Source organism: Tasmannia lanceolata, unplaced genomic scaffold, assembly GCF_043159265.1.
Source record: "Tasmannia lanceolata isolate RefF3 unplaced genomic scaffold, GAP_Taslan_0.1 ptg000036l, whole genome shotgun sequence".
Taxonomy (NCBI): Eukaryota; Viridiplantae; Streptophyta; class Magnoliopsida; order Canellales; family Winteraceae; genus Tasmannia; species Tasmannia lanceolata.
This window is the reverse complement of record NW_027518713.1, coordinates 780,080-801,214: the sequence shown is the minus strand read 5'-3', so window position 1 is coordinate 801,214 and position 21,135 is coordinate 780,080.

Below are 21,135 nucleotides of genomic sequence, written 5' to 3'. Positions count from 1 at the left end.
TGATTTTTAAAACAAGATTTCTTTTCCCGGAAAGAGAATTTGAAGATTGGTAGAAATTTCTCCACTTTTGAACTTAAAGTCAGAGAGTTACACAGGTTTTAATTTTGGATGACGTCTCGCACACTCTTTATAAAACGGACTACAACTCTCTCATCCCAACAATCTTTGAAATGAGATTTCTTTCCGAAGGAAAAGAATCTTAGGACATCTGATTGGTAGAAATTTCACAACTTTTTGACTTCAAATGAGAGAGTTATCGAAGTTTTAATTTTGGGTGACGTTTCACACACTCTTTATAAAATGGACCAAAACTCTCTCATCCCACCGAATTTTTAAATGAGATTTTTTTTCTCGAAAGAGAATTTGAAGACATCTAATTGATAGAAATTTCTCCAGTTTTCGACTTAAAATAAGTGAGTTATGAAAGTTTTAATTTTGGGTGACGTTTCGCACACTCTTTATAAGACGGACAACAACTCTCTCACCCCAACGATTTTTAAAACAAGATTTCTTTCCCCGGAAAGAGAATTTGAAGACTGGTAGAAATTTCACCCCTTTTGAACTTAAAGTCAGAGAGTTGCAGAGGTTTTAATTTTGGATGACGTTTTGCACACTCTTTATAAAACGGACTACAACTCTCTCATTCCAACAAATTTTGAAATGAGATTTCTTTCCCAAGAAAAAGAATCTTAGGACCTCCGATTGGTAGAAATTTCCCCACTTTTGGGCTTAAAGTGAGAGAGTTATCGAGGTTTTAATTTTGGGTGACGTTTCGCACACTGTTTCTAAAACGGACAACAACTCTCTCACCCCAACGATTTTTAAAAGAAGATTTCTTTTTCCGGAAAGAGAATTTGAAGATTGGTAGAAATTTCACCCCTTTTGAACTTAAAGTCAGAGAGTTACAGAGGTTTTAATTCTGGATGACGTTTCGCACACTCTTTATAAAACGGACTACAACTCTCTCATCCCAACAAATTTTGAAATGAGATTTCTTTCCCCAGAAAAAGAATCTTAGGACCTCCGATTGGTAGAAATTTCCTCACTTTTTGACTTAAAATGAGAGAGTTATGGAGGTTTTAATTTGGGTGACGTTTAACACACTCTTTATGAAACGGACTATAACTCTGTCACCCCAACGAATTTTGAAACGAGATTTCTTTCCCATGAAAGAGAATTAGAAGACCTCCGATTGGTAGAAATTTCACCACTTTTGGACTTAAAGTGAGAGAGTTATAGAGGTTTTAATTTTGGGTGACGTTTCGCATACTCTTTGAAAAACGGACAACAACTCTCTCACCCCAATGATTTTTAAAACAAGATTTCTTTTCCCGGAAAGAGAATTTGAAGATTGGTAGAAATTTCTCCACTTTTGAACTTAAAGTCAGAGAGTTACACAGGTTTTAATTTTGGATGACGTCTCGCACACTCTTTATAAAACGGACTACAACTCTCTCATCCCAACAATATTTGAAATGAGATTTCTTTCCGAAGGAAAAGAATCTTAGGACATCTGATTGGTAGAAATTTCACAACTTTTTGACTTCAAATGAGAGAGTTATGGAAGTTTTAATTTTGGGTGACGTTTCACACACTCTTTATAAAATGGACCAAAACTCTCTCATCCCACCGAATTTTTAAATGAGATTTTTTTTCTCGAAAGAGAATTTGAAGACATCTAATTGATAGAAATTTCTCCAGTTTTCGACTTAAAATAAGTGAGTTATGAAAGTTTTAATTTTGGGTGACGTTTCGCACACTCTTTATAAGACGGAAACAACTCTCTCACGCCAACGAATTTTAAAACAAGATTTCTTTCCCCGGAAAGAGAATTTGAAGACTGGTAGAAATTTCACCCCTTTTGAACTTGAAGTCAGAGAGTTGCAGAGGTTTTAAATTTGGATGACGTTTTGCACACTCTTTATAAAACGGACTACAACTCTCTCATTCCAACAAATTTTGAAATGAGATTTCTTTCCCAAGAAAAAGAATCTTAGGACCTCCGATTGGTAGAAATTTCCCCACTTTTGGGCTTAAAGTGAGAGAGTTATAGAGGTTTTAATTTTGGGTGACGTTTCGCACACTGTTTCTAAAACGGACAACAACTCTCTCACCCCAACGATTTTTAAAAGAAGATTTCTTTTTCCGGAAAGAGAATTTGAAGATTGGTAGAAATTTTTACCCCTTTTGAACTTAAAGTCAGAGAGTTACAGAGGTTTTAATTTTGGATGACGTTTCGCACACTCTTTATAAAACGGACTACAACTCTCTCATCCGAACAAATTTTGAAATGAGATTTCTTTCCCAAGAAAAAGAATCTTATGACCTCCGATTGGTAGAAATTTCATCACTTTTTGACTTAAAATGAGAGAGTTATGGAGGTTTTAATTTGGGTGACGTTTAACACACTCTTTATGAAACGGACTATAACTCTGTCACCCCAACGAATTTTGAAACGAGATTTCTTTCCCATGAAAGAGAATTAGAAGACCTCCGATTGGTAGAAATTTCACTACTTTTGGACTTAATGTGAGAGAGTTATAGAGGTTTTAATTTTGGGTGACGTTTCGCATACTCTTTGAAAAACGGACAACAACTCTCTCACCCCAATGATTTTTAAAACAAGATTTCTTTTCCCGGAAAGAGAATTTGAAGATTGGTAGAAATTTCTCCACTTTTGAACTTAAAGTCAGAGAGTTACACAGGTTTTAATTTTGGATGACGTCTCGCACACTCTTTATAAAACGGACTACAACTCTCTCATCCCAACAATCTTTGAAATGAGATTTCTTTCCGAAGGAAAAGAATCTTAGGACATCTGATTGGTAGAAATTTCACAACTTTTTGACTTCAAATGAGAGAGTTATCGAACTTTTAATTTTGGGTGACGTTTCACACACTCTTTATAAAATGGACCAAAACTCTCTCATCCCACCGAATTTTTAAATGAGATTTTTTTTCTCGAAAGAGAATTTGAAGACATCTAATTGATAGAAATTTCTCCAGTTTTCGACTTAAAATAAGTGAGTTATGAAAGTTTTAATTTTGGGTGACGTTTCGCACACTCTTTATAAGACGGACAACAACTCTCTCACCCCAACGATTTTTAAAACAAGATTTCTTTCCCCGGAAAGAGAATTTGAAGACTGGTAGAAATTTCACCCCTTTTGAACTTAAAGTCAGAGAGTTGCAGAGGTTTTAATTTTGGATGACGTTTTGCACACTCTTTATAAAACGGACTACAACTCTCTCATTCCAACAAATTTTGAAATGAGATTTCTTTCCCAAGAAAAAGAATCTTAGGACCTCCGATTGGTAGAAATTTCCCCACTTTTGGGCTTAAAGTGAGAGAGTTATCGAGGTTTTAATTTTGGGTGACGTTTCGCACACTGTTTCTAAAACGGACAACAACTCTCTCACCCCAACGATTTTTAAAAGAAGATTTCTTTTTCCGGAAAGAGAATTTGAAGATTGGTAGAAATTTCACCCCTTTTGAACTTAAAGTCAGAGAGTTACAGAGGTTTTAATTCTGGATGACGTTTCGCACACTCTTTATAAAACGGACTACAACTCTCTCATCCCAACAAATTTTGAAATGTGATTTCTTTCCCCAGAAAAAGAATCTTAGGACCTCCGATTGGTAGAAATTTCCTCACTTTTTGACTTAAAATGAGAGAGTTATGGAGGTTTTAATTTGGGTGACGTTTAACACACTCTTTATGAAACGGACTATAACTCTGTCACCCCAACGAATTTTGAAACGAGATTTCTTTCCCATGAAAGAGAATTAGAAGACCTCCGTTTGGTAGAAATTTCACCACTTTTGGACTTAAAGTGAGAGAGTTATAGAGGTTTTAATTTTGGGTGACGTTTCGCATACTCTTTGAAAAACGGACAACAACTCTCTCACCCCAATGATTTTTAAAACAAGATTTCTTTTCCCGGAAAGAGAATTTGAAGATTGGTAGAAATTTCTCCACTTTTGAACTTAAAGTCAGAGAGTTACACAGGTTTTAATTTTGGATGACGTCTCGCACACTCTTTATAAAACGGACTACAACTCTCTCATCCCAACAATATTTGAAATGAGATTTCTTTCCGAAGGAAAAGAATCTTAGGACATCTGATTGGTAGAAATTTCACAACTTTTTGACTTCAAATGAGAGAGTTATCGAAGTTTTAATTTTGGGTGACGTTTCACACACTCTTTATAAAATGGACCAAAACTCTCTCATCCCACCGAATTTTTAAATGAGATTTTTTTTCTCGAAAGAGAATTTGAAGACATCTAATTGATAGAAATTTCTCCAGTTTTCGACTTAAAATAAGTGAGTTATGAAAGTTTTAATTTTGGGTGACGTTTCGCACACTCTTTATAAGACGGAAACAACTCTCTCACGCCAACGAATTTTAAAACAAGATTTCTTTCCCCGGAAAGAGAATTTGAAGACTGGTAGAAATTTCACCCCTTTTGAACTTGAAGTCAGAGAGTTGCAGAGGTTTTAATTTTGGATGACGTTTTGCACACTCTTTATAAAACGGACTACAACTCTCTCATTCCAACAAATTTTGAAATGAGATTTCTTTCCCAAGAAAAAGAATCTTAGGACCTCCGATTGGTAGAAATTTCCCCACTTTTGGGCTTAAAGTGAGAGAGTTATAGAGGTTTTAATTTTGGGTGACGTTTCGCACACTGTTTCTAAAACGGACAACAACTCTCTCACCCCAACGATTTTTAAAAGAAGATTTCTTTTTCCGGAAAGAGAATTTGAAGATTGGTAGAAATTTTTACCCCTTTTGAACTTAAAGTCAGAGAGTTACAGAGGTTTTAATTTTGGATGACGTTTCGCACACTCTTTATAAAACGGACTACAACTCTCTCATCCCAACAAATTTTGAAATGAGATTTCTTTCCCAAGAAAAAGAATCTTATGACCTCCGATTGGTAGAAATTTCATCACTTTTTGACTTAAAATGAGAGAGTTATGGAGGTTTTAATTTGGGTGACGTTTAACACACTCTTTATGAAACGGACTATAACTCTGTCACCCCAACGAATTTTGAAACGAGATTTCTTTCCCATGAAAGAGAATTAGAAGACCTCCGATTGGTAGAAATTTCACCACTTTTGGACTTAATGTGAGAGAGTTATAGAGGTTTTAATTTTGGGTGACGTTTCGCATACTCTTTGAAAAACGGACAACAACTCTCTCACCCCAATGATTTTTAAAACAAGATTTCTTTTCCCGGAAAGAGAATTTGAAGATTGGTAGAAATTTCTCCACTTTTGAACTTAAAGTCAGAGAGTTACACAGGTTTTAATTTTGGATGACGTCTCGCACACTCTTTATAAAACGGACTACAACTCTCTCATCCCAACAATCTTTGAAATGAGATTTCTTTCCGAAGGAAAAGAATCTTAGGACATCTGATTGGTAGAAATTTCACAACTTTTTGACTTCAAATGAGAGAGTTATCGAAGTTTTAATTTTGGGTGACGTTTCACACACTCTTTATAAAATGGACCAAAACTCTCTCATCCCACTGAATTTTTAAATGAGATTTTTTTTCTCGAAAGAGAATTTGAAGACATCTAATTGATAGAAATTTCTCCAGTTTTCGACTTAAAATAAGTGAGTTATGAAAGTTTTAATTTTGGGTGACGTTTCGCACACTCTTTATAAGACGGACAACAACTCTCTCACCCCAACGATTTTTAAAACAAGATTTCTTTCCCCGGAAAGAGAATTTGAAGACTGGTAGAAATTTCACCCCTTTTGAACTTAAAGTCAGAGAGTTGCAGAGGTTTTAATTTTGGATGACGTTTTGCACACTCTTTATAAAACGGACTACAACTCTCTCATTCCAACAAATTTTGAAATGAGATTTCTTTCCCAAGAAAAAGAATCTTAGGACCTCCGATTGGTAGAAATTTCCCCACTTTTGGGCTTAAAGTGAGAGAGTTATCGAGGTTTTAATTTGGGGTGACGTTTCGCACACTGTTTCTAAAACGGACAACAACTCTCTCACCCCAACGATTTTTAAAAGAAGATTTCTTTTTCCGGAAAGAGAATTTGAAGATTGGTAGAAATTTCACCCCTTTTGAACTTAAAGTCAGAGAGTTACAGAGGTTTTAATTCTGGATGACGTTTCGCACACTCTTTATAAAACGGACTACAACTCTCTCATCCCAACAAATTTTGAAATGAGATTTCTTTCCCCAGAAAAAGAATCTTAGGACCTCCGATTGGTAGAAATTTCCTCACTTTTTGACTTAAAATGAGAGAGTTATGGAGGTTTTAATTTGGGTGACGTTTAACACACTCTTAATGAAACGGACTATAACTCTGTCACCCCAACGAATTTTGAAACGAGATTTCTTTCCCATGAAAGAGAATTAGAAGACCTCCGATTGGTAGAAATTTCACCACTTTTGGACTTAAAGTGAGAGAGTTATAGAGGTTTTAATTTTGGGTGACGTTTCGCATACTCTTTGAAAAACGGACAACAACTCTCTCACCCCAATGATTTTTAAGACAAGATTTCTTTTCCCGGAAAGAGAATTTGAAGATTGGTAGAAATTTCTCCACTTTTGAACTTAAAGTCAGAGAGTTACACAGGTTTTAATTTTGGATGACGTCTCGCACACTCTTTATAAAACGGACTACAACTCTCTCATCCCAACAATATTTGAAATGAGATTTCTTTCCGAAGGAAAAGAATCTTAGGACATCTGATTGGTAGAAATTTCACAACTTTTTGACTTCAAATGAGAGAGTTATGGAAGTTTTAATTTTGGGTGACGTTTCACACACTCTTTATAAAATGGACCAAAACTCTCTCATCCCACCGAATTTTTAAATGAGATTTTTTTTCTCGAAAGAGAATTTGAAGACATCTAATTGATAGAAATTTCTCCAGTTTTCGACTTAAAATAAGTGAGTTATGAAAGTTTTAATTTTGGGTGACGTTTCGCACACTCTTTATAAGACGGAAACAACTCTCTCACGCCAACGAATTTTAAAACAAGATTTCTTTCCCCGGAAAGAGAATTTGAAGACTGGTAGAAATTTCACCCCTTTTGAACTTGAAGTCAGAGAGTTGCAGAGGTTTTAATTTTGGATGACGTTTTGCACACTCTTTATAAAACGGACTACAACTCTCTCATTCCAACAAATTTTGAAATGAGATTTCTTTCCCAAGAAAAAGAATCTTAGGACCTCCGATTGGTAGAAATTTCCCCACTTTTGGGCTTAAAGTGAGAGAGTTATAGAGGTTTTAATTTTGGGTGACGTTTCGCACACTGTTTCTAAAACGGACAACAACTCTCTCACCCCAACGATTTTTAAAAGAAGATTTCTTTTTCCGGAAAGAGAATTTGAAGATTGGTAGAAATTTTTACCCCTTTTGAACTTAAAGTCAGAGAGTTACAGAGGTTTTAATTTTGGATGACGTTTCGCACACTCTTTATAAAACGGACTACAACTCTCTCATCCCAACAAATTTTGAAATGAGATTTCTTTCCCAAGAAAAAGAATCTTATGACCTCCGATTGGTAGAAATTTCATCACTTTTTGACTTAAAATGAGAGAGTTATGGAGGTTTTAATTTGGGTGACGTTTAACACACTCTTTATGAAACGGACTATAACTCTGTCACCCCAACGAATTTTGAAACGAGATTTCTTTCCCATGAAAGAGAATTAGAAGACCTCCGATTGGTAGAAATTTCACCACTTTTGGACTTAATGTGAGAGAGTTATAGAGGTTTTAATTTTGGGTGACGTTTCGCATACTCTTTGAAAAACGGACAACAACTCTCTCACCCCAATGATTTTTAAAACAAGATTTCTTTTCCCGGAAAGAGAATTTGAAGATTGGTAGAAATTTCTCCACTTTTGAACTTAAAGTCAGAGAGTTACACAGGTTTTAATTTTGGATGACGTCTCGCACACTCTTTATAAAACGGACTACAACTCTCTCATCCCAACAATCTTTGAAATGAGATTTCTTTCCGAAGGAAAAGAATCTTAGGACATCTGATTGGTAGAAATTTCACAACTTTTTGACTTCAAATGAGAGAGTTATGGAAGTTTTAATTTTGGGTGACGTTTCACACACTCTTTATAAAATGGACCAAAACTCTCTCATCCCACCGAATTTTTAAATGAGATTTTTTTTCTCGAAAGAGAATTTGAAGACATCTAATTGATAGAAATTTCTCCAGTTTTCGACTTAAAATAAGTGAGTTATGAAAGTTTAAATTTTGGGTGACGTTTCGCACACTCTTTATAAGACGGACAACAACTCTCTCACCTCAACGATTTTTAAAACAAGATTTCTTTCCCCGGAAAGAGAATTTGAAGACTGGTAGAAATTTCACCCCTTTTGAACTTAAAGTCAGAGAGTTGCAGAGGTTTTAATTTTGGATGACGTTTTGCACACTCTTTATAAAACGGACTACAACTCTCTCATTCCAACAAATTTTGAAATGAGATTTCTTTCCCAAGAAAAAGAATCTTAGGACCTCCGATTGGTAGAAATTTCCCCACTTTTGGGCTTAAAGTGAGAGAGTTATCGAGGTTTTAATTTTGGGTGACGTTTCGCACACTGTTTCTAAAACGGACAACAACTCTCTCACCCCAACGATTTTTAAAAGAAGATTTCTTTTTCCGGAAAGAGAATTTGAAGATTGGTAGAAATTTCACCCCTTTTGAACTTAAAGTCAGAGAGTTACAGAGGTTTTAATTCTGGATGACGTTTCGCACACTCTTTATAAAACGGACTACAACTCTCTCATCCCAACAAATTTTGAAATGAGATTTCTTTCCCCAGAAAAAGAATCTTAGGACCTCCGATTGGTAGAAATTTCCTCACTTTTTGACTTAAAATGAGGGAGTTATGGAGGTTTTAATTTGGGTGACGTTTAACACACTCTTTATGAAACGGACTATAACTCTGTCACCCCAACGAATTTTGAAACGAGATTTCTTTCCCATGAAAGAGAATTAGAAGACCTCCGATTGGTAGAAATTTCACCACTTTTGGACTTAAAGTGAGAGAGTTATAGAGGTTTTAATTTTGGGTGACGTTTCGCATACTCTTTGAAAAACGGACAACAACTCTCTCACCCCAATGATTTTTAAAACAAGATTTCTTTTCCCGGAAAGAGAATTTGAAGATTGGTAGAAATTTCTCCACTTTTGAACTTAAAGTCAGAGAGTTACACAGGTTTTAATTTTGGATGACGTCTCGCACACTCTTTATAAAACGGACTACAACTCTCTCATCCCAACAATATTTGAAATGAGATTTCTTTCCGAAGGAAAAGAATCTTAGGACATCTGATTGGTAGAAATTTCACAACTTTTTGACTTCAAATGAGAGAGTTATGGAAGTTTTAATTTTGGGTGACGTTTCACACACTCTTTATAAAATGGACCAAAACTCTCTCATCCCACCGAATTTTTAAATGAGATTTTTTTTCTCGAAAGAGAATTTGAAGACATCTAATTGATAGAAATTTCTCCAGTTTTCGACTTAAAATAAGTGAGTTATGAAAGTTTTAATTTTGGGTGACGTTTCGCACACTCTTTATAAGACGGAAACAACTCTCTCACGCCAACGAATTTTAAAACAAGATTTCTTTCCCCGGAAAGAGAATTTGAAGACTGGTAGAAATTTCACCCCTTTTGAACTTGAAGTCAGAGAGTTGCAGAGGTTTTAATTTTGGATGACGTTTTGCACACTCTTTATAAAACGGACTACAACTCTCTCATTCCAACAAATTTTGAAATGAGATTTCTTTCCCAAGAAAAAGAATCTTAGGACCTCCGATTGGTAGAAATTTCCCCACTTTTGGGCTTAAAGTGAGAGAGTTATAGAGGTTTTAATTTTGGGTGACGTTTCGCACACTGTTTCTAAAACGGACAACAACTCTCTCACCCCAACGATTTTTAAAAGAAGATTTCTTTTTCCGGAAAGAGAATTTGAAGATTGGTAGAAATTTTTACCCCTTTTGAACTTAAAGTCAGAGAGTTACAGAGGTTTTAATTTTGGATGACGTTTCGCACACTCTTTATAAAACGGACTACAACTCTCTCATCCCAACAAATTTTGAAATGAGATTTCTTTCCCAAGAAAAAGAATCTTATGACCTCCGATTGGTAGAAATTTCATCACTTTTTGACTTAAAATGAGAGAGTTATGGAGGTTTTAATTTGGGTGACGTTTAACACACTCTTTATGAAACGGACTATAACTCTGTCACCCCAACGAATTTTGAAACGAGATTTCTTTCCCATGAAAGAGAATTAGAAGACCTCCGATTGGTAGAAATTTCACCACTTTTGGACTTAATGTGAGAGAGTTATAGAGGTTTTAATTTTGGGTGACGTTTCGCATACTCTTTGAAAAACGGACAACAACTCTCTCACCCCAATGATTTTTAAAACAAGATTTCTTTTCCCGGAAAGAGAATTTGAAGATTGGTAGAAATTTCTCCACTTTTGAACTTAAAGTCAGAGAGTTACACAGGTTTTAATTTTGGATGACGTCTCGCACACTCTTTATAAAACGGACTACAACTCTCTCATCCCAACAATATTTGAAATGAGATTTCTTTCCGAAGGAAAAGAATCTTAGGACATCTGATTGGTAGAAATTTCACAACTTTTTGACTTCAAATGAGAGAGTTATGGAAGTTTTAATTTTGGGTGACGTTTCACACACTCTTTATAAAATGGACCAAAACTCTCTCATCCCACCGAATTTTTAAATGAGATTTTTTTTCTCGAAAGAGAATTTGAAGACATCTAATTGATAGAAATTTCTCCAGTTTTCGACTTAAAATAAGTGAGTTATGAAAGTTTAAATTTTGGGTGACGTTTCGCACACTCTTTATAAGACGGACAACAACTCTCTCACCCCAACGATTTTTAAAACAAGATTTCTTTCCCCGGAAAGAGAATTTGAAGACTGGTAGAAATTTCACCCCTTTTGAACTTAAAGTCAGAGAGTTGCAGAGGTTTTAATTTTGGATGACGTTTTGCACACTCTTTATAAAACGGACTACAACTCTCTCATTCCAACAAATTTTGAAATGAGATTTCTTTCCCAAGAAAAAGAATCTTAGGACCTCCGATTGGTAGAAATTTCCCCACTTTTGGGCTTAAAGTGAGAGAGTTATCGAGGTTTTAATTTGGGGTGACGTTTCGCACACTGTTTCTAAAACGGACAACAACTCTCTCACCCCAACGATTTTTAAAAGAAGATTTCTTTTTCCGGAAAGAGAATTTGAAGATTGGTAGAAATTTTTACCCCTTTTGAACTTAAAGTCAGAGAGTTACAGAGGTTTTAATTTTGGATGACGTTTCGCACACTCTTTATAAAACGGACTACAACTCTCTCATCCCAACAAATTTTGAAATGAGATTTCTTTCCCAAGAAAAAGAATCTTATGACCTCCGATTGGTAGAAATTTCCTCACTTTTTGACTTAAAATGAGAGAGTTATGGAGGTTTTAATTTGGGTGACGTTTAACACACTCTTTATGAAACGGACTATAACTCTGTCACCCCAACGAATTTTGAAACGAGATTTCTTTCCCATGAAAGAGAATTAGAAGACCTCCGAATGGTAGAAATTTCACCACTTTTGGACTTAATGTGAGAGAGTTATAGAGGTTTTAATTTTGGGTGACGTTTCGCATACTCTTTGAAAAACGGACAACAACTCTCTCACCCCAATGATTTTTAAAACAAGATTTCTTTTCCCGGAAAGAGAATTTGAAGATTGGTAGAAATTTCTCCACTTTTGAACTTAAAGTCAGAGAGTTACACAGGTTTTAATTTTGGATGACGTCTCGCACACTCTTTATAAAACGGACTACAACTCTCTCATCCCAACAATCTTTGAAATCAGATTTCTTTCCGAAGGAAAAGAATCTTAGGACATCTGATTGGTAGAAATTTCACAACTTTTTGACTTCAAATGAGAGAGTTATAGAAGTTTTAATTTTGGGTGACGTTTCACACACTCTTTATAAAATGGACCAAAACTCTCTCATCCCACCGAATTTTTAAATGAGATTTTTTTTCTCGAAAGAGAATTTGAAGACATCTAATTGATAGAAATTTCTCCAGTTTTCGACTTAAAATAAGTGAGTTATGAAAGTTTTAATTTTGGGTGACGTTTCGCACACTCTTTATAAGACGGACAACAACTCTCTCACCCCAACGATTTTTAAAACAAGATTTCTTTCCCCGGAAAGAGAATTTGAAGACTGGTAGAAATTTCACCCCTTTTGAACTTAAAGTCAGAGAGTTGCAGAGGTTTTAATTTTGGATGACGTTTTGCACACTCTTTATAAAACGGACTACAACTCTCTCATTCCAACAAATTTTGAAATGAGATTTCTTTCCCAAGAAAAAGAATCTTAGGACCTCCGATTGGTAGAAATTTCCCCACTTTTGGGCTTAAAGTGAGAGAGTTATCGAGGTTTTAATTTTGGGTGACGTTTCGCACACTGTTTCTAAAACGGACAACAACTCTCTCACCCCAACGATTTTTAAAAGAAGATTTCTTTTTCCGGAAAGAGAATTTGAAGATTGGTAGAAATTTCACCCCTTTTGAACTTAAAGTCAGAGAGTTACAGAGGTTTTAATTCTGGATGACGTTTCGCACACTCTTTATAAAACGGACTACAACTCTCTCATCCCAACAAATTTTGAAATGAGATTTCTTTCCCCAGAAAAAGAATCTTAGGACCTCCGATTGGTAGAAATTTCCTCACTTTTTGACTTAAAATGAGAGAGTTATGGAGGTTTTAATTTGGGTGACGTTTAACACACTCTTAATGAAACGGACTATAACTCTGTCACCCCAACGAATTTTGAAACGAGATTTCTTTCCCATGAAAGAGAATTAGAAGACCTCCGATTGGTAGAAATTTCACCACTTTTGGACTTAAAGTGAGAGAGTTATAGAGGTTTTAATTTTGGGTGACGTTTCGCATACTCTTTGAAAAACGGACAACAACTCTCTCACCCCAATGATTTTTAAGACAAGATTTCTTTTCCCGGAAAGAGAATTTGAAGATTGGTAGAAATTTCTCCACTTTTGAACTTAAAGTCAGAGAGTTACACAGGTTTTAATTTTGGATGACGTCTCGCACACTCTTTATAAAACGGACTACAACTCTCTCATCCCAACAATATTTGAAATGAGATTTCTTTCCGAAGGAAAAGAATCTTAGGACATCTGATTGGTAGAAATTTCACAACTTTTTGACTTCAAATGAGAGAGTTATGGAAGTTTTAATTTTGGGTGACGTTTCACACACTCTTTATAAAATGGACCAAAACTCTCTCATCCCACCGAATTTTTAAATGAGATTTTTTTTCTCGAAAGAGAATTTGAAGACATCTAATTGATAGAAATTTTTCCAGTTTTCGACTTAAAATAAGTGAGTTATGAAAGTTTAAATTTTGGGTGACGTTTCGCACACTCTTTATAAGACGGACAACAACTCTCTCACCCCAACGATTTTTAAAACAAGATTTCTTTCCCCGGAAAGAGAATTTGAAGACTGGTAGAAATTTCACCCCTTTTGAACTTAAAGTCAGAGAGTTGCAGAGGTTTTAATTTTGGATGACGTTTTGCACACTCTTTATAAAACGGACTACAACTCTCTCATTCCAACAAATTTTGAAATGAGATTTCTTTCCCAAGAAAAAGAATCTTAGGACCTCCGATTGGTAGAAATTTCCCCACTTTTGGGCTTAAAGTGAGAGAGTTATAGAGGTTTTAATTTTGGGTGACGTTTCGCACACTGTTTCTAAAACGGACAACAACTCTCTCACCCCAACGATTTTTAAAAGAAGATTTCTTTTTCCGGAAAGAGAATTTGAAGATTGGTAGAAATTTTTACCCCTTTTGAACTTAAAGTCAGAGAGTTACAGAGGTTTTAATTTTGGATGACGTTTCGCACACTCTTTATAAAACGGACTACAACTCTCTCATCCCAACAAATTTTGAAATGAGATTTCTTTCCCAAGAAAAAGAATCTTATGACCTCCGATTGGTAGAAATTTCCTCACTTTTTGACTTAAAATGAGAGAGTTATGGAGGTTTTAATTTGGGTGACGTTTAACACACTCTTTATGAAACGGACTATAACTCTGTCACCCCAACGAATTTTGAAACGAGATTTCTTTCCCATGAAAGAGAATTAGAAGACCTCCGATTGGTAGAAATTTCACCACTTTTGGACTTAATGTGAGAGAGTTATAGAGGTTTTAATTTTGGGTGACGTTTCGCATACTCTTTGAAAAACGGACAACAACTCTCTCACCCCAATGATTTTTAAAACAAGATTTCTTTTCCCGGAAAGAGAATTTGAAGATTGGTAGAAATTTCTCCACTTTTGAACTTAAAGTCAGAGAGTTACACAGGTTTTAATTTTGGATGACGTCTCGCACACTCTTTATAAAACGGACTACAACTCTCTCATCCCAACAATCTTTGAAATGAGATTTCTTTCCGAAGGAAAAGAATCTTAGGACATCTGATTGGTAGAAATTTCACAACTTTTTGACTTCAAATGAGAGAGTTATAGAAGTTTTAATTTTGGGTGACGTTTCACACACTCTTTATAAAATGGACCAAAACTCTCTCATCCCACCGAATTTTTAAATGAGATTTTTTTTCTCGAAAGAGAATTTGAAGACATCTAATTGATAGAAATTTCTCCAGTTTTCGACTTAAAATAAGTGAGTTATGAAAGTTTTAATTTTGGGTGACGTTTCGCACACTCTTTATAAGACGGACAACAACTCTCTCACCCTAACGATTTTTAAAACAAGATTTCTTTCCCCGGAAAGAGAATTTGAAGACTGGTAGAAATTTCACCCCTTTTGAACTTAAAGTCAGAGAGTTGCAGAGGTTTTAATTTTGGATGACGTTTTGCACACTCTTTATAAAACGGACTACAACTCTCTCATTCCAACAAATTTTGAAATGAGATTTCTTTCCCAAGAAAAAGAATCTTAGGACCTCCGATTGGTAGAAATTTCCCCACTTTTGGGCTTAAAGTGAGAGAGTTATCGAGGTTTTAATTTTGGGTGACGTTTCGCACACTGTTTCTAAAACGGACAACAACTCTCTCACCCCAATGATTTTTAAAAGAAGATTTCTTTTTCCGGAAAGAGAATTTGAAGATTGGTAGAAATTTCACCCCTTTTGAACTTAAAGTCAGAGAGTTACAGAGGTTTTAATTCTGGATGACGTTTCGCACACTCTTTCTAAAACGGACTACAACTCTCTCATCCCAACAAATTTTGAAATGAGATTTCTTTCCCCAGAAAAAGAATCTTAGGACCTCCGATTGGTAGAAATTTCCTCACTTTTTGACTGAAAATGAGAGAGTTATGGAGGTTTTAATTTGGGTGACGTTTAACACACTCTTAATGAAACGGACTATAACTCTGTCACCCCAACGAATTTTGAAACGAGATTTCTTTCCCATGAAAGAGAATTAGAAGACCTCCGATTGGTAGAAATTTCACCACTTTTGGACTTAAAGTGAGAGAGTTATAGAGGTTTTAATTTTGGGTGACGTTTCGCATACTCTTTGAAAAACGGACAACAACTCTCTCACCCCAATGATTTTTAAGACAAGATTTCTTTTCCCGGAAAGAGAATTTGAAGATTGGTAGAAATTTCTCCACTTTTGAACTTAAAGTCAGAGAGTTACACAGGTTTTAATTTTGGATGACGTCTCGCACACTCTTTATAAAACGGACTACAACTCTCTCATCCCAACAATATTTGAAATGAGATTTCTTTCCGAAGGAAAAGAATCTTAGGACATCTGATTGGTAGAAATTTCACAACTTTTTGACTTCAAATGAGAGAGTTATGGAAGTTTTAATTTTGGGTGACGTTTCACACACTCTTTATAAAATGGACCAAAACTCTCTCATCCCACCGAATTTTTAAATGAGATTTTTTTTCTCGAAAGAGAATTTGAAGACATCTAATTGATAGAAATTTCTCCAGTTTTCGACTTAAAATAAGTGAGTTATGAAAGTTTTAATTTTGGGTGACGTTTCGCACACTCTTTATAAGACGGACAACAACTCTCTCACCCCAACGATTTTTAAAACAAGATTTCTTTCCCCGGAAAGAGAATTTGAAGACTGGTAGAAATTTCACCCCTTTTGAACTTAAAGTCAGAGAGTTGCAGAGGTTTTAATTTTGGATGACGTTTTGCACACTCTTTATAAAACGGACTACAACTCTCTCATTCCAACAAATTTTGAAATGAGATTTCTTTCCCAAGAAAAAGAATCTTAGAAACTCCGATTGGTAGAAATTTCCCCACTTTTGGGCTTAAAGTGAGAGAGTTATAGAGGTTTTAATTTTGGGTGACGTTTCGCACACTGTTTCTAAAACGGACAACAACTCTCTCACCCCAACGATTTTTAAAAGAAGATTTCTTTTTCCGGAAAGAGAATTTGAAGATTGGTAGAAATTTCACCCATTTTGAACTTAAAGTCAGAGAGATACAGAGGTTTTAATTTTGGATGTCGTTTCGCACACTCTTTATAAAACGGACTACAACTCTCTCATCCCAACAAATTTTGAAATGAGATTTCTTTCCCCAGAAAAAGAATCTTAGGACCTCCGATTGGTAGAAATTTCCTCACTTTTTGACTTAAAATGAGAGAGTTATGGAGGTTTTAATTTGGGTGACGTTTAACACACTCTTTATGAAACGGACTATAACTCTGTCACCCCAACGAATTTTGAAACGAGATTTCTTTCCCATGAAAGAGAATTAGAAGACCTCCGATTGGTAGAAATTTCACCACTTTTGGACTTAAAGTGAGAGAGTTATAGAGGTTTTAATTTTGGGTGACGTTTCGCATACTCTTTGAAAAACGGACAACAACTCTCTCACCCCAATGATTTTTAAAACAAGATTTCTTTTCCCGGAAAGAGAATTTGAAGATTGGTAGAAATTTCTCCACTTTTGAACTTAAAGTCAGAGAGTTACACAGGTTTTAATTTTGGATGACGTCTCGCACACTCTTTATAAAACGGACTACAACTCTCTCATCCCAACAATATTTGAAATGAGATTTCTTTCCGAAGGAAAAGAATCTTAGGACATCTGATTGGTAGAAATTTCACAACTTTTTGACTTCAAATGAGAGAGTTATGGAAGTTTTAATTTTGGGTGACGTTTCACACACTCTTTATAAAATGGACCAAAACTCTCTCATCCCACCGAATTTTTAAATGAGATTTTTTTTCTCGAAAGAGAATTTGAAGACATCTAATTGATAGAAATTTCTCCAGTTTTCGACTTAAAATAAGTGAGTTATGAAAGTTTTAATTTTGGGTGACGTTTCGCACACTCTTTATAAGACGGACAACAACTCTCTCACCCCAACGATTTTTAAAACAAGATTTCTTTCCCCGGAAAGAGAATTTGAAGACTGGTAGAAATTTCACCCCTTTTGAACTTAAAGTCAGAGAGTTGCAGAGGTTTTAATTTTGGATGACGTTTTGCACACTCTTTATAAAACGGACTACAACTCTCTCATTCCAACAAATTTTGAAATGAGATTTCTTTCCCAAGAAAAAGAATCTTAGGACCTCCGATTGGTAGAAATTTCCCCACTTTTGGGCTTAAAGTGAGAGAGTTATAGAGGTTTTAATTTTGGGTGACGTTTCGCACACTGTTTCTAAAACGGACAACAACTCTCTCACCCCAACGATTTTTAAAAGAAGATTTCTTTTTCCGGAAAGAGAATTTGAAGATTGGTAGAAATTTCACCCCTTTTGAACTTAAAGTCAGAGAGTTACAGAGGTTTTAATTTTGGATGACGTTTCGCACACTCTTTATAAAACGGACTACAACTCTCTCATCCCAACAAATTTTGAAATGAGATTTCTTTCCCGAGAAAAAGAATCTTAGGACCTCCGATTGGTAGAAATTTCCTCACTTTTTGACTTAAAATGAGAGAGTTATGGAGGTTTTAATTTGGGTGACGTTTAACACAATCTTTATGAAACGGACTATAACTCTGTCACCCCAACGAATTTTGAAACGAGATTTCTTTCCCATGAAAGAGAATTAGAAGACCTCCGATTGGTAGAAATTTCACCACTTTTGGACTTAAAGTGAGAGAGTTATAGAGGTTTTAATTTTGGGTGACGTTTCGCATACTCTTTGAAAAACGGACAACAACTCTCTCACCCCAATGATTTTTAAAACAAGATTTCTTTTCCCGGAAAGAGAATTTGAAGATTGGTAGAAATTTCTCCACTTTTGAACTTAAAGTCAGAGAGTTACACAGGTTTTAATTTTGGATGACGTCTCGCACACTCTTTATAAAACGGACTACAACTCTCTCATCCCAACAATATTTGAAATGAGATTTCTTTCCGAAGGAAAAGAATCTTCGGACATCTGATTGGTAGAAATTTCACAACTTTTTGACTTCAAATGAGAGAGTTATGGAAGTTTTAATTTTGGGTGACGTTTCACACACTCTTTATAAAATGGACCAAAACTCTCTCATCCCACCGAATTTTTAAATGAGATTTTTTTTCTCGAAAGAGAATTTGAAGACATCTAATTGATAGAAATTTCTCCAGTTTTCGACTTAAAATAAGTGAGTTATGAAAGTTTTAATTTTGGGTGACGTTTCGCACACTCTTTATAAGACGGACAACAACTCTCTCACCCCAACGATTTTTAAAACAAGATTTCTTTCCCCGGAAAGAGAATTTGAAGACTGGTAGAAATTTCACCCCTTTTGAACTTAAAGTCAGAGAGTTGCAGAGGTTTTAATTTTGGATGACGTTTTGCACACTCTTTATAAAACGGACTACAACTCTCTCATTCCAACAAATTTTGAAATGAGATTTCTTTCCCAAGAAAAAGAATCTTAGGACCTCCGATTGGTAGAAATTTCCCCACTTTTGGGCTTAAAGTGAGAGAGTTATAGAGGTTTTAATTTTGGGTGACGTTTCGCACACTATTTCTAAAACGGACAACAACTCTCTCACCCCAACGATTTTTAAAAGAAGATTTCTTTTTCCGGAAAGAGAATTTGAAGATTGGTAGAAATTTCACCCATTTTGAACTTAAAGTCAGAGAGATACAGAGGTTTTAATTTTGGATGTCGTTTCGCACACTCTTTATAAAACGGACTACAACTCTCTCATCCCAACAAATTTTGAAATGAGATTTCTTTCCCGAGAAAAAGAATCTTAGGACCTCCGATTGGTAGAAATTTCCTCACTTTTTGACTTAAAATGAGAGAGTTATGGAGGTTTTAATTTGGGTGACGTTTAACACACTCTTTATGAAACAGACTATAACTCTGTCACCCCAACGAATTTTGAAACGAGATTTCTTTCCCATGAAAGAGAATTAGAAGACCTCCGATTGGTAGAAATTTCACCACTTTTGGACTTAAAGTGAGAGAGTTATAGAGGTTTTAATTTTGGGTGAGGTTTCGCATACTCTTTGAAAAACGGACAACAACTCTCTCACCCCAATGATTTTTAAAACAAGATTTCTTTTCCCGGAAAGAGAATTTGAAGATTGGTAGAAATTTCTCCACTTTTGAACTTAAAGTCAGAGAGTTACACAGGTTTTAATTTTGGATGACGTCTCGCACACTCTTTATAAAACGGACTACAACTCTCTCATCCCAACAATATTTGAAATGAGATTTCTTTCCGAAGGAAAAGAATCTTAGGACATCTGATTGGTAGAAATTTCACAACTTTTTGACTTCAAATGAGAGAGTTATGGAAGTTTTAATTTTGGGTGACGTTTTACACACTCTTTATAAAATGGACCAAAACTCTCTCATCCCACCGAATTTTTAAATGAGATTTTTTTTCTTGAAAGAGAATTTGAAGACATCTAATTGATAGAAATTTCTCCAGTTTTCGACTTAAAATAAGTGAGTTATGAAAGTTTTAATTTTGGGTGACGTTTCGCACACTCTTTATAAGACGGACAACAACTCTCTCACCCCAACGATTTTTAAAACAAGATTTCTTTCCCCGGAAAGAGAATTTGAAGACTGGTAGAAATTTCACCCCTTTTGAACTTAAAGTCAGAGAGTTGCAGAGGTTTTAATTTTGGATGACGTTTTGCACACTCTTTATAAAACGGACTACAACTCTCTCATTCCAACAAATTTTGAAATGAGATTTCTTTCCCAAGAAAAAGAATCTTAGGACCTCCGATTGGTAGAAATTTCCCCACTTTTGGGCTTAAAGTGAGAGAGTTATAGAGGTTTTAATTTTGGGTGACGTTTCGCACACTGTTTTCTAAAACGGACAACAACTCTCTCACCCCAACGATTTTTAAAAGAAGATTTCTTTTTCTGGAAAGAGAATTTGAAGATTGGTAGAAATTTCACCCCTTTTGAACTTAAAGTCAGAGAGTTACAGAGGTTTTAATTTTGGATGACGTTTCGCACACTCTTTATAAAACGGACTACAACTCTCTCATCCCAACAAATTTTGAAATGAGATTTCTTTCCCGAGAAAAAGAATCTTAGGACCTCCGATTGGTAGAAATTTCCTCACTTTTTGACTTAAAATGAGAGAGTTATGGAGGTTTTAATTTGGGTGACGTTTAACACACTCTTTATGAAACGGACTATAACTCTGTCACCCCAACGAATTTTGAAACGAGATTTCTTTCCCATGAAAGAGAATTAGAAGACCTCCGATTGGTAGAAATTTCACCACTTTTGGACTTAAAGTGAGAGAGTTATAGAGGTTTTAATTTTGGGTGACGTTTCGCATACTCTTTGAAAAACGGACAACAACTCTCTCACCCCAATGATTTTTAAAACAAGATTTCTTTTCCCGGAAAGAGAATTTGAAGATTGGTAGAAATTTCTCCACTTTTGAACTTAAATTCAGAGAGTTACACAGGTTTTAATTTTGGATGACGTCTCGCACACTCTTTATAAAACGGACTACAACTCTCTCATCTCAACAATATTTGAAATGAGATTTCTTTCCGAAGGAAAAGAATCTTAGGACATCTGATTGGTAGAAATTTCACAACTTTTTGACTTCAAATGAGAGA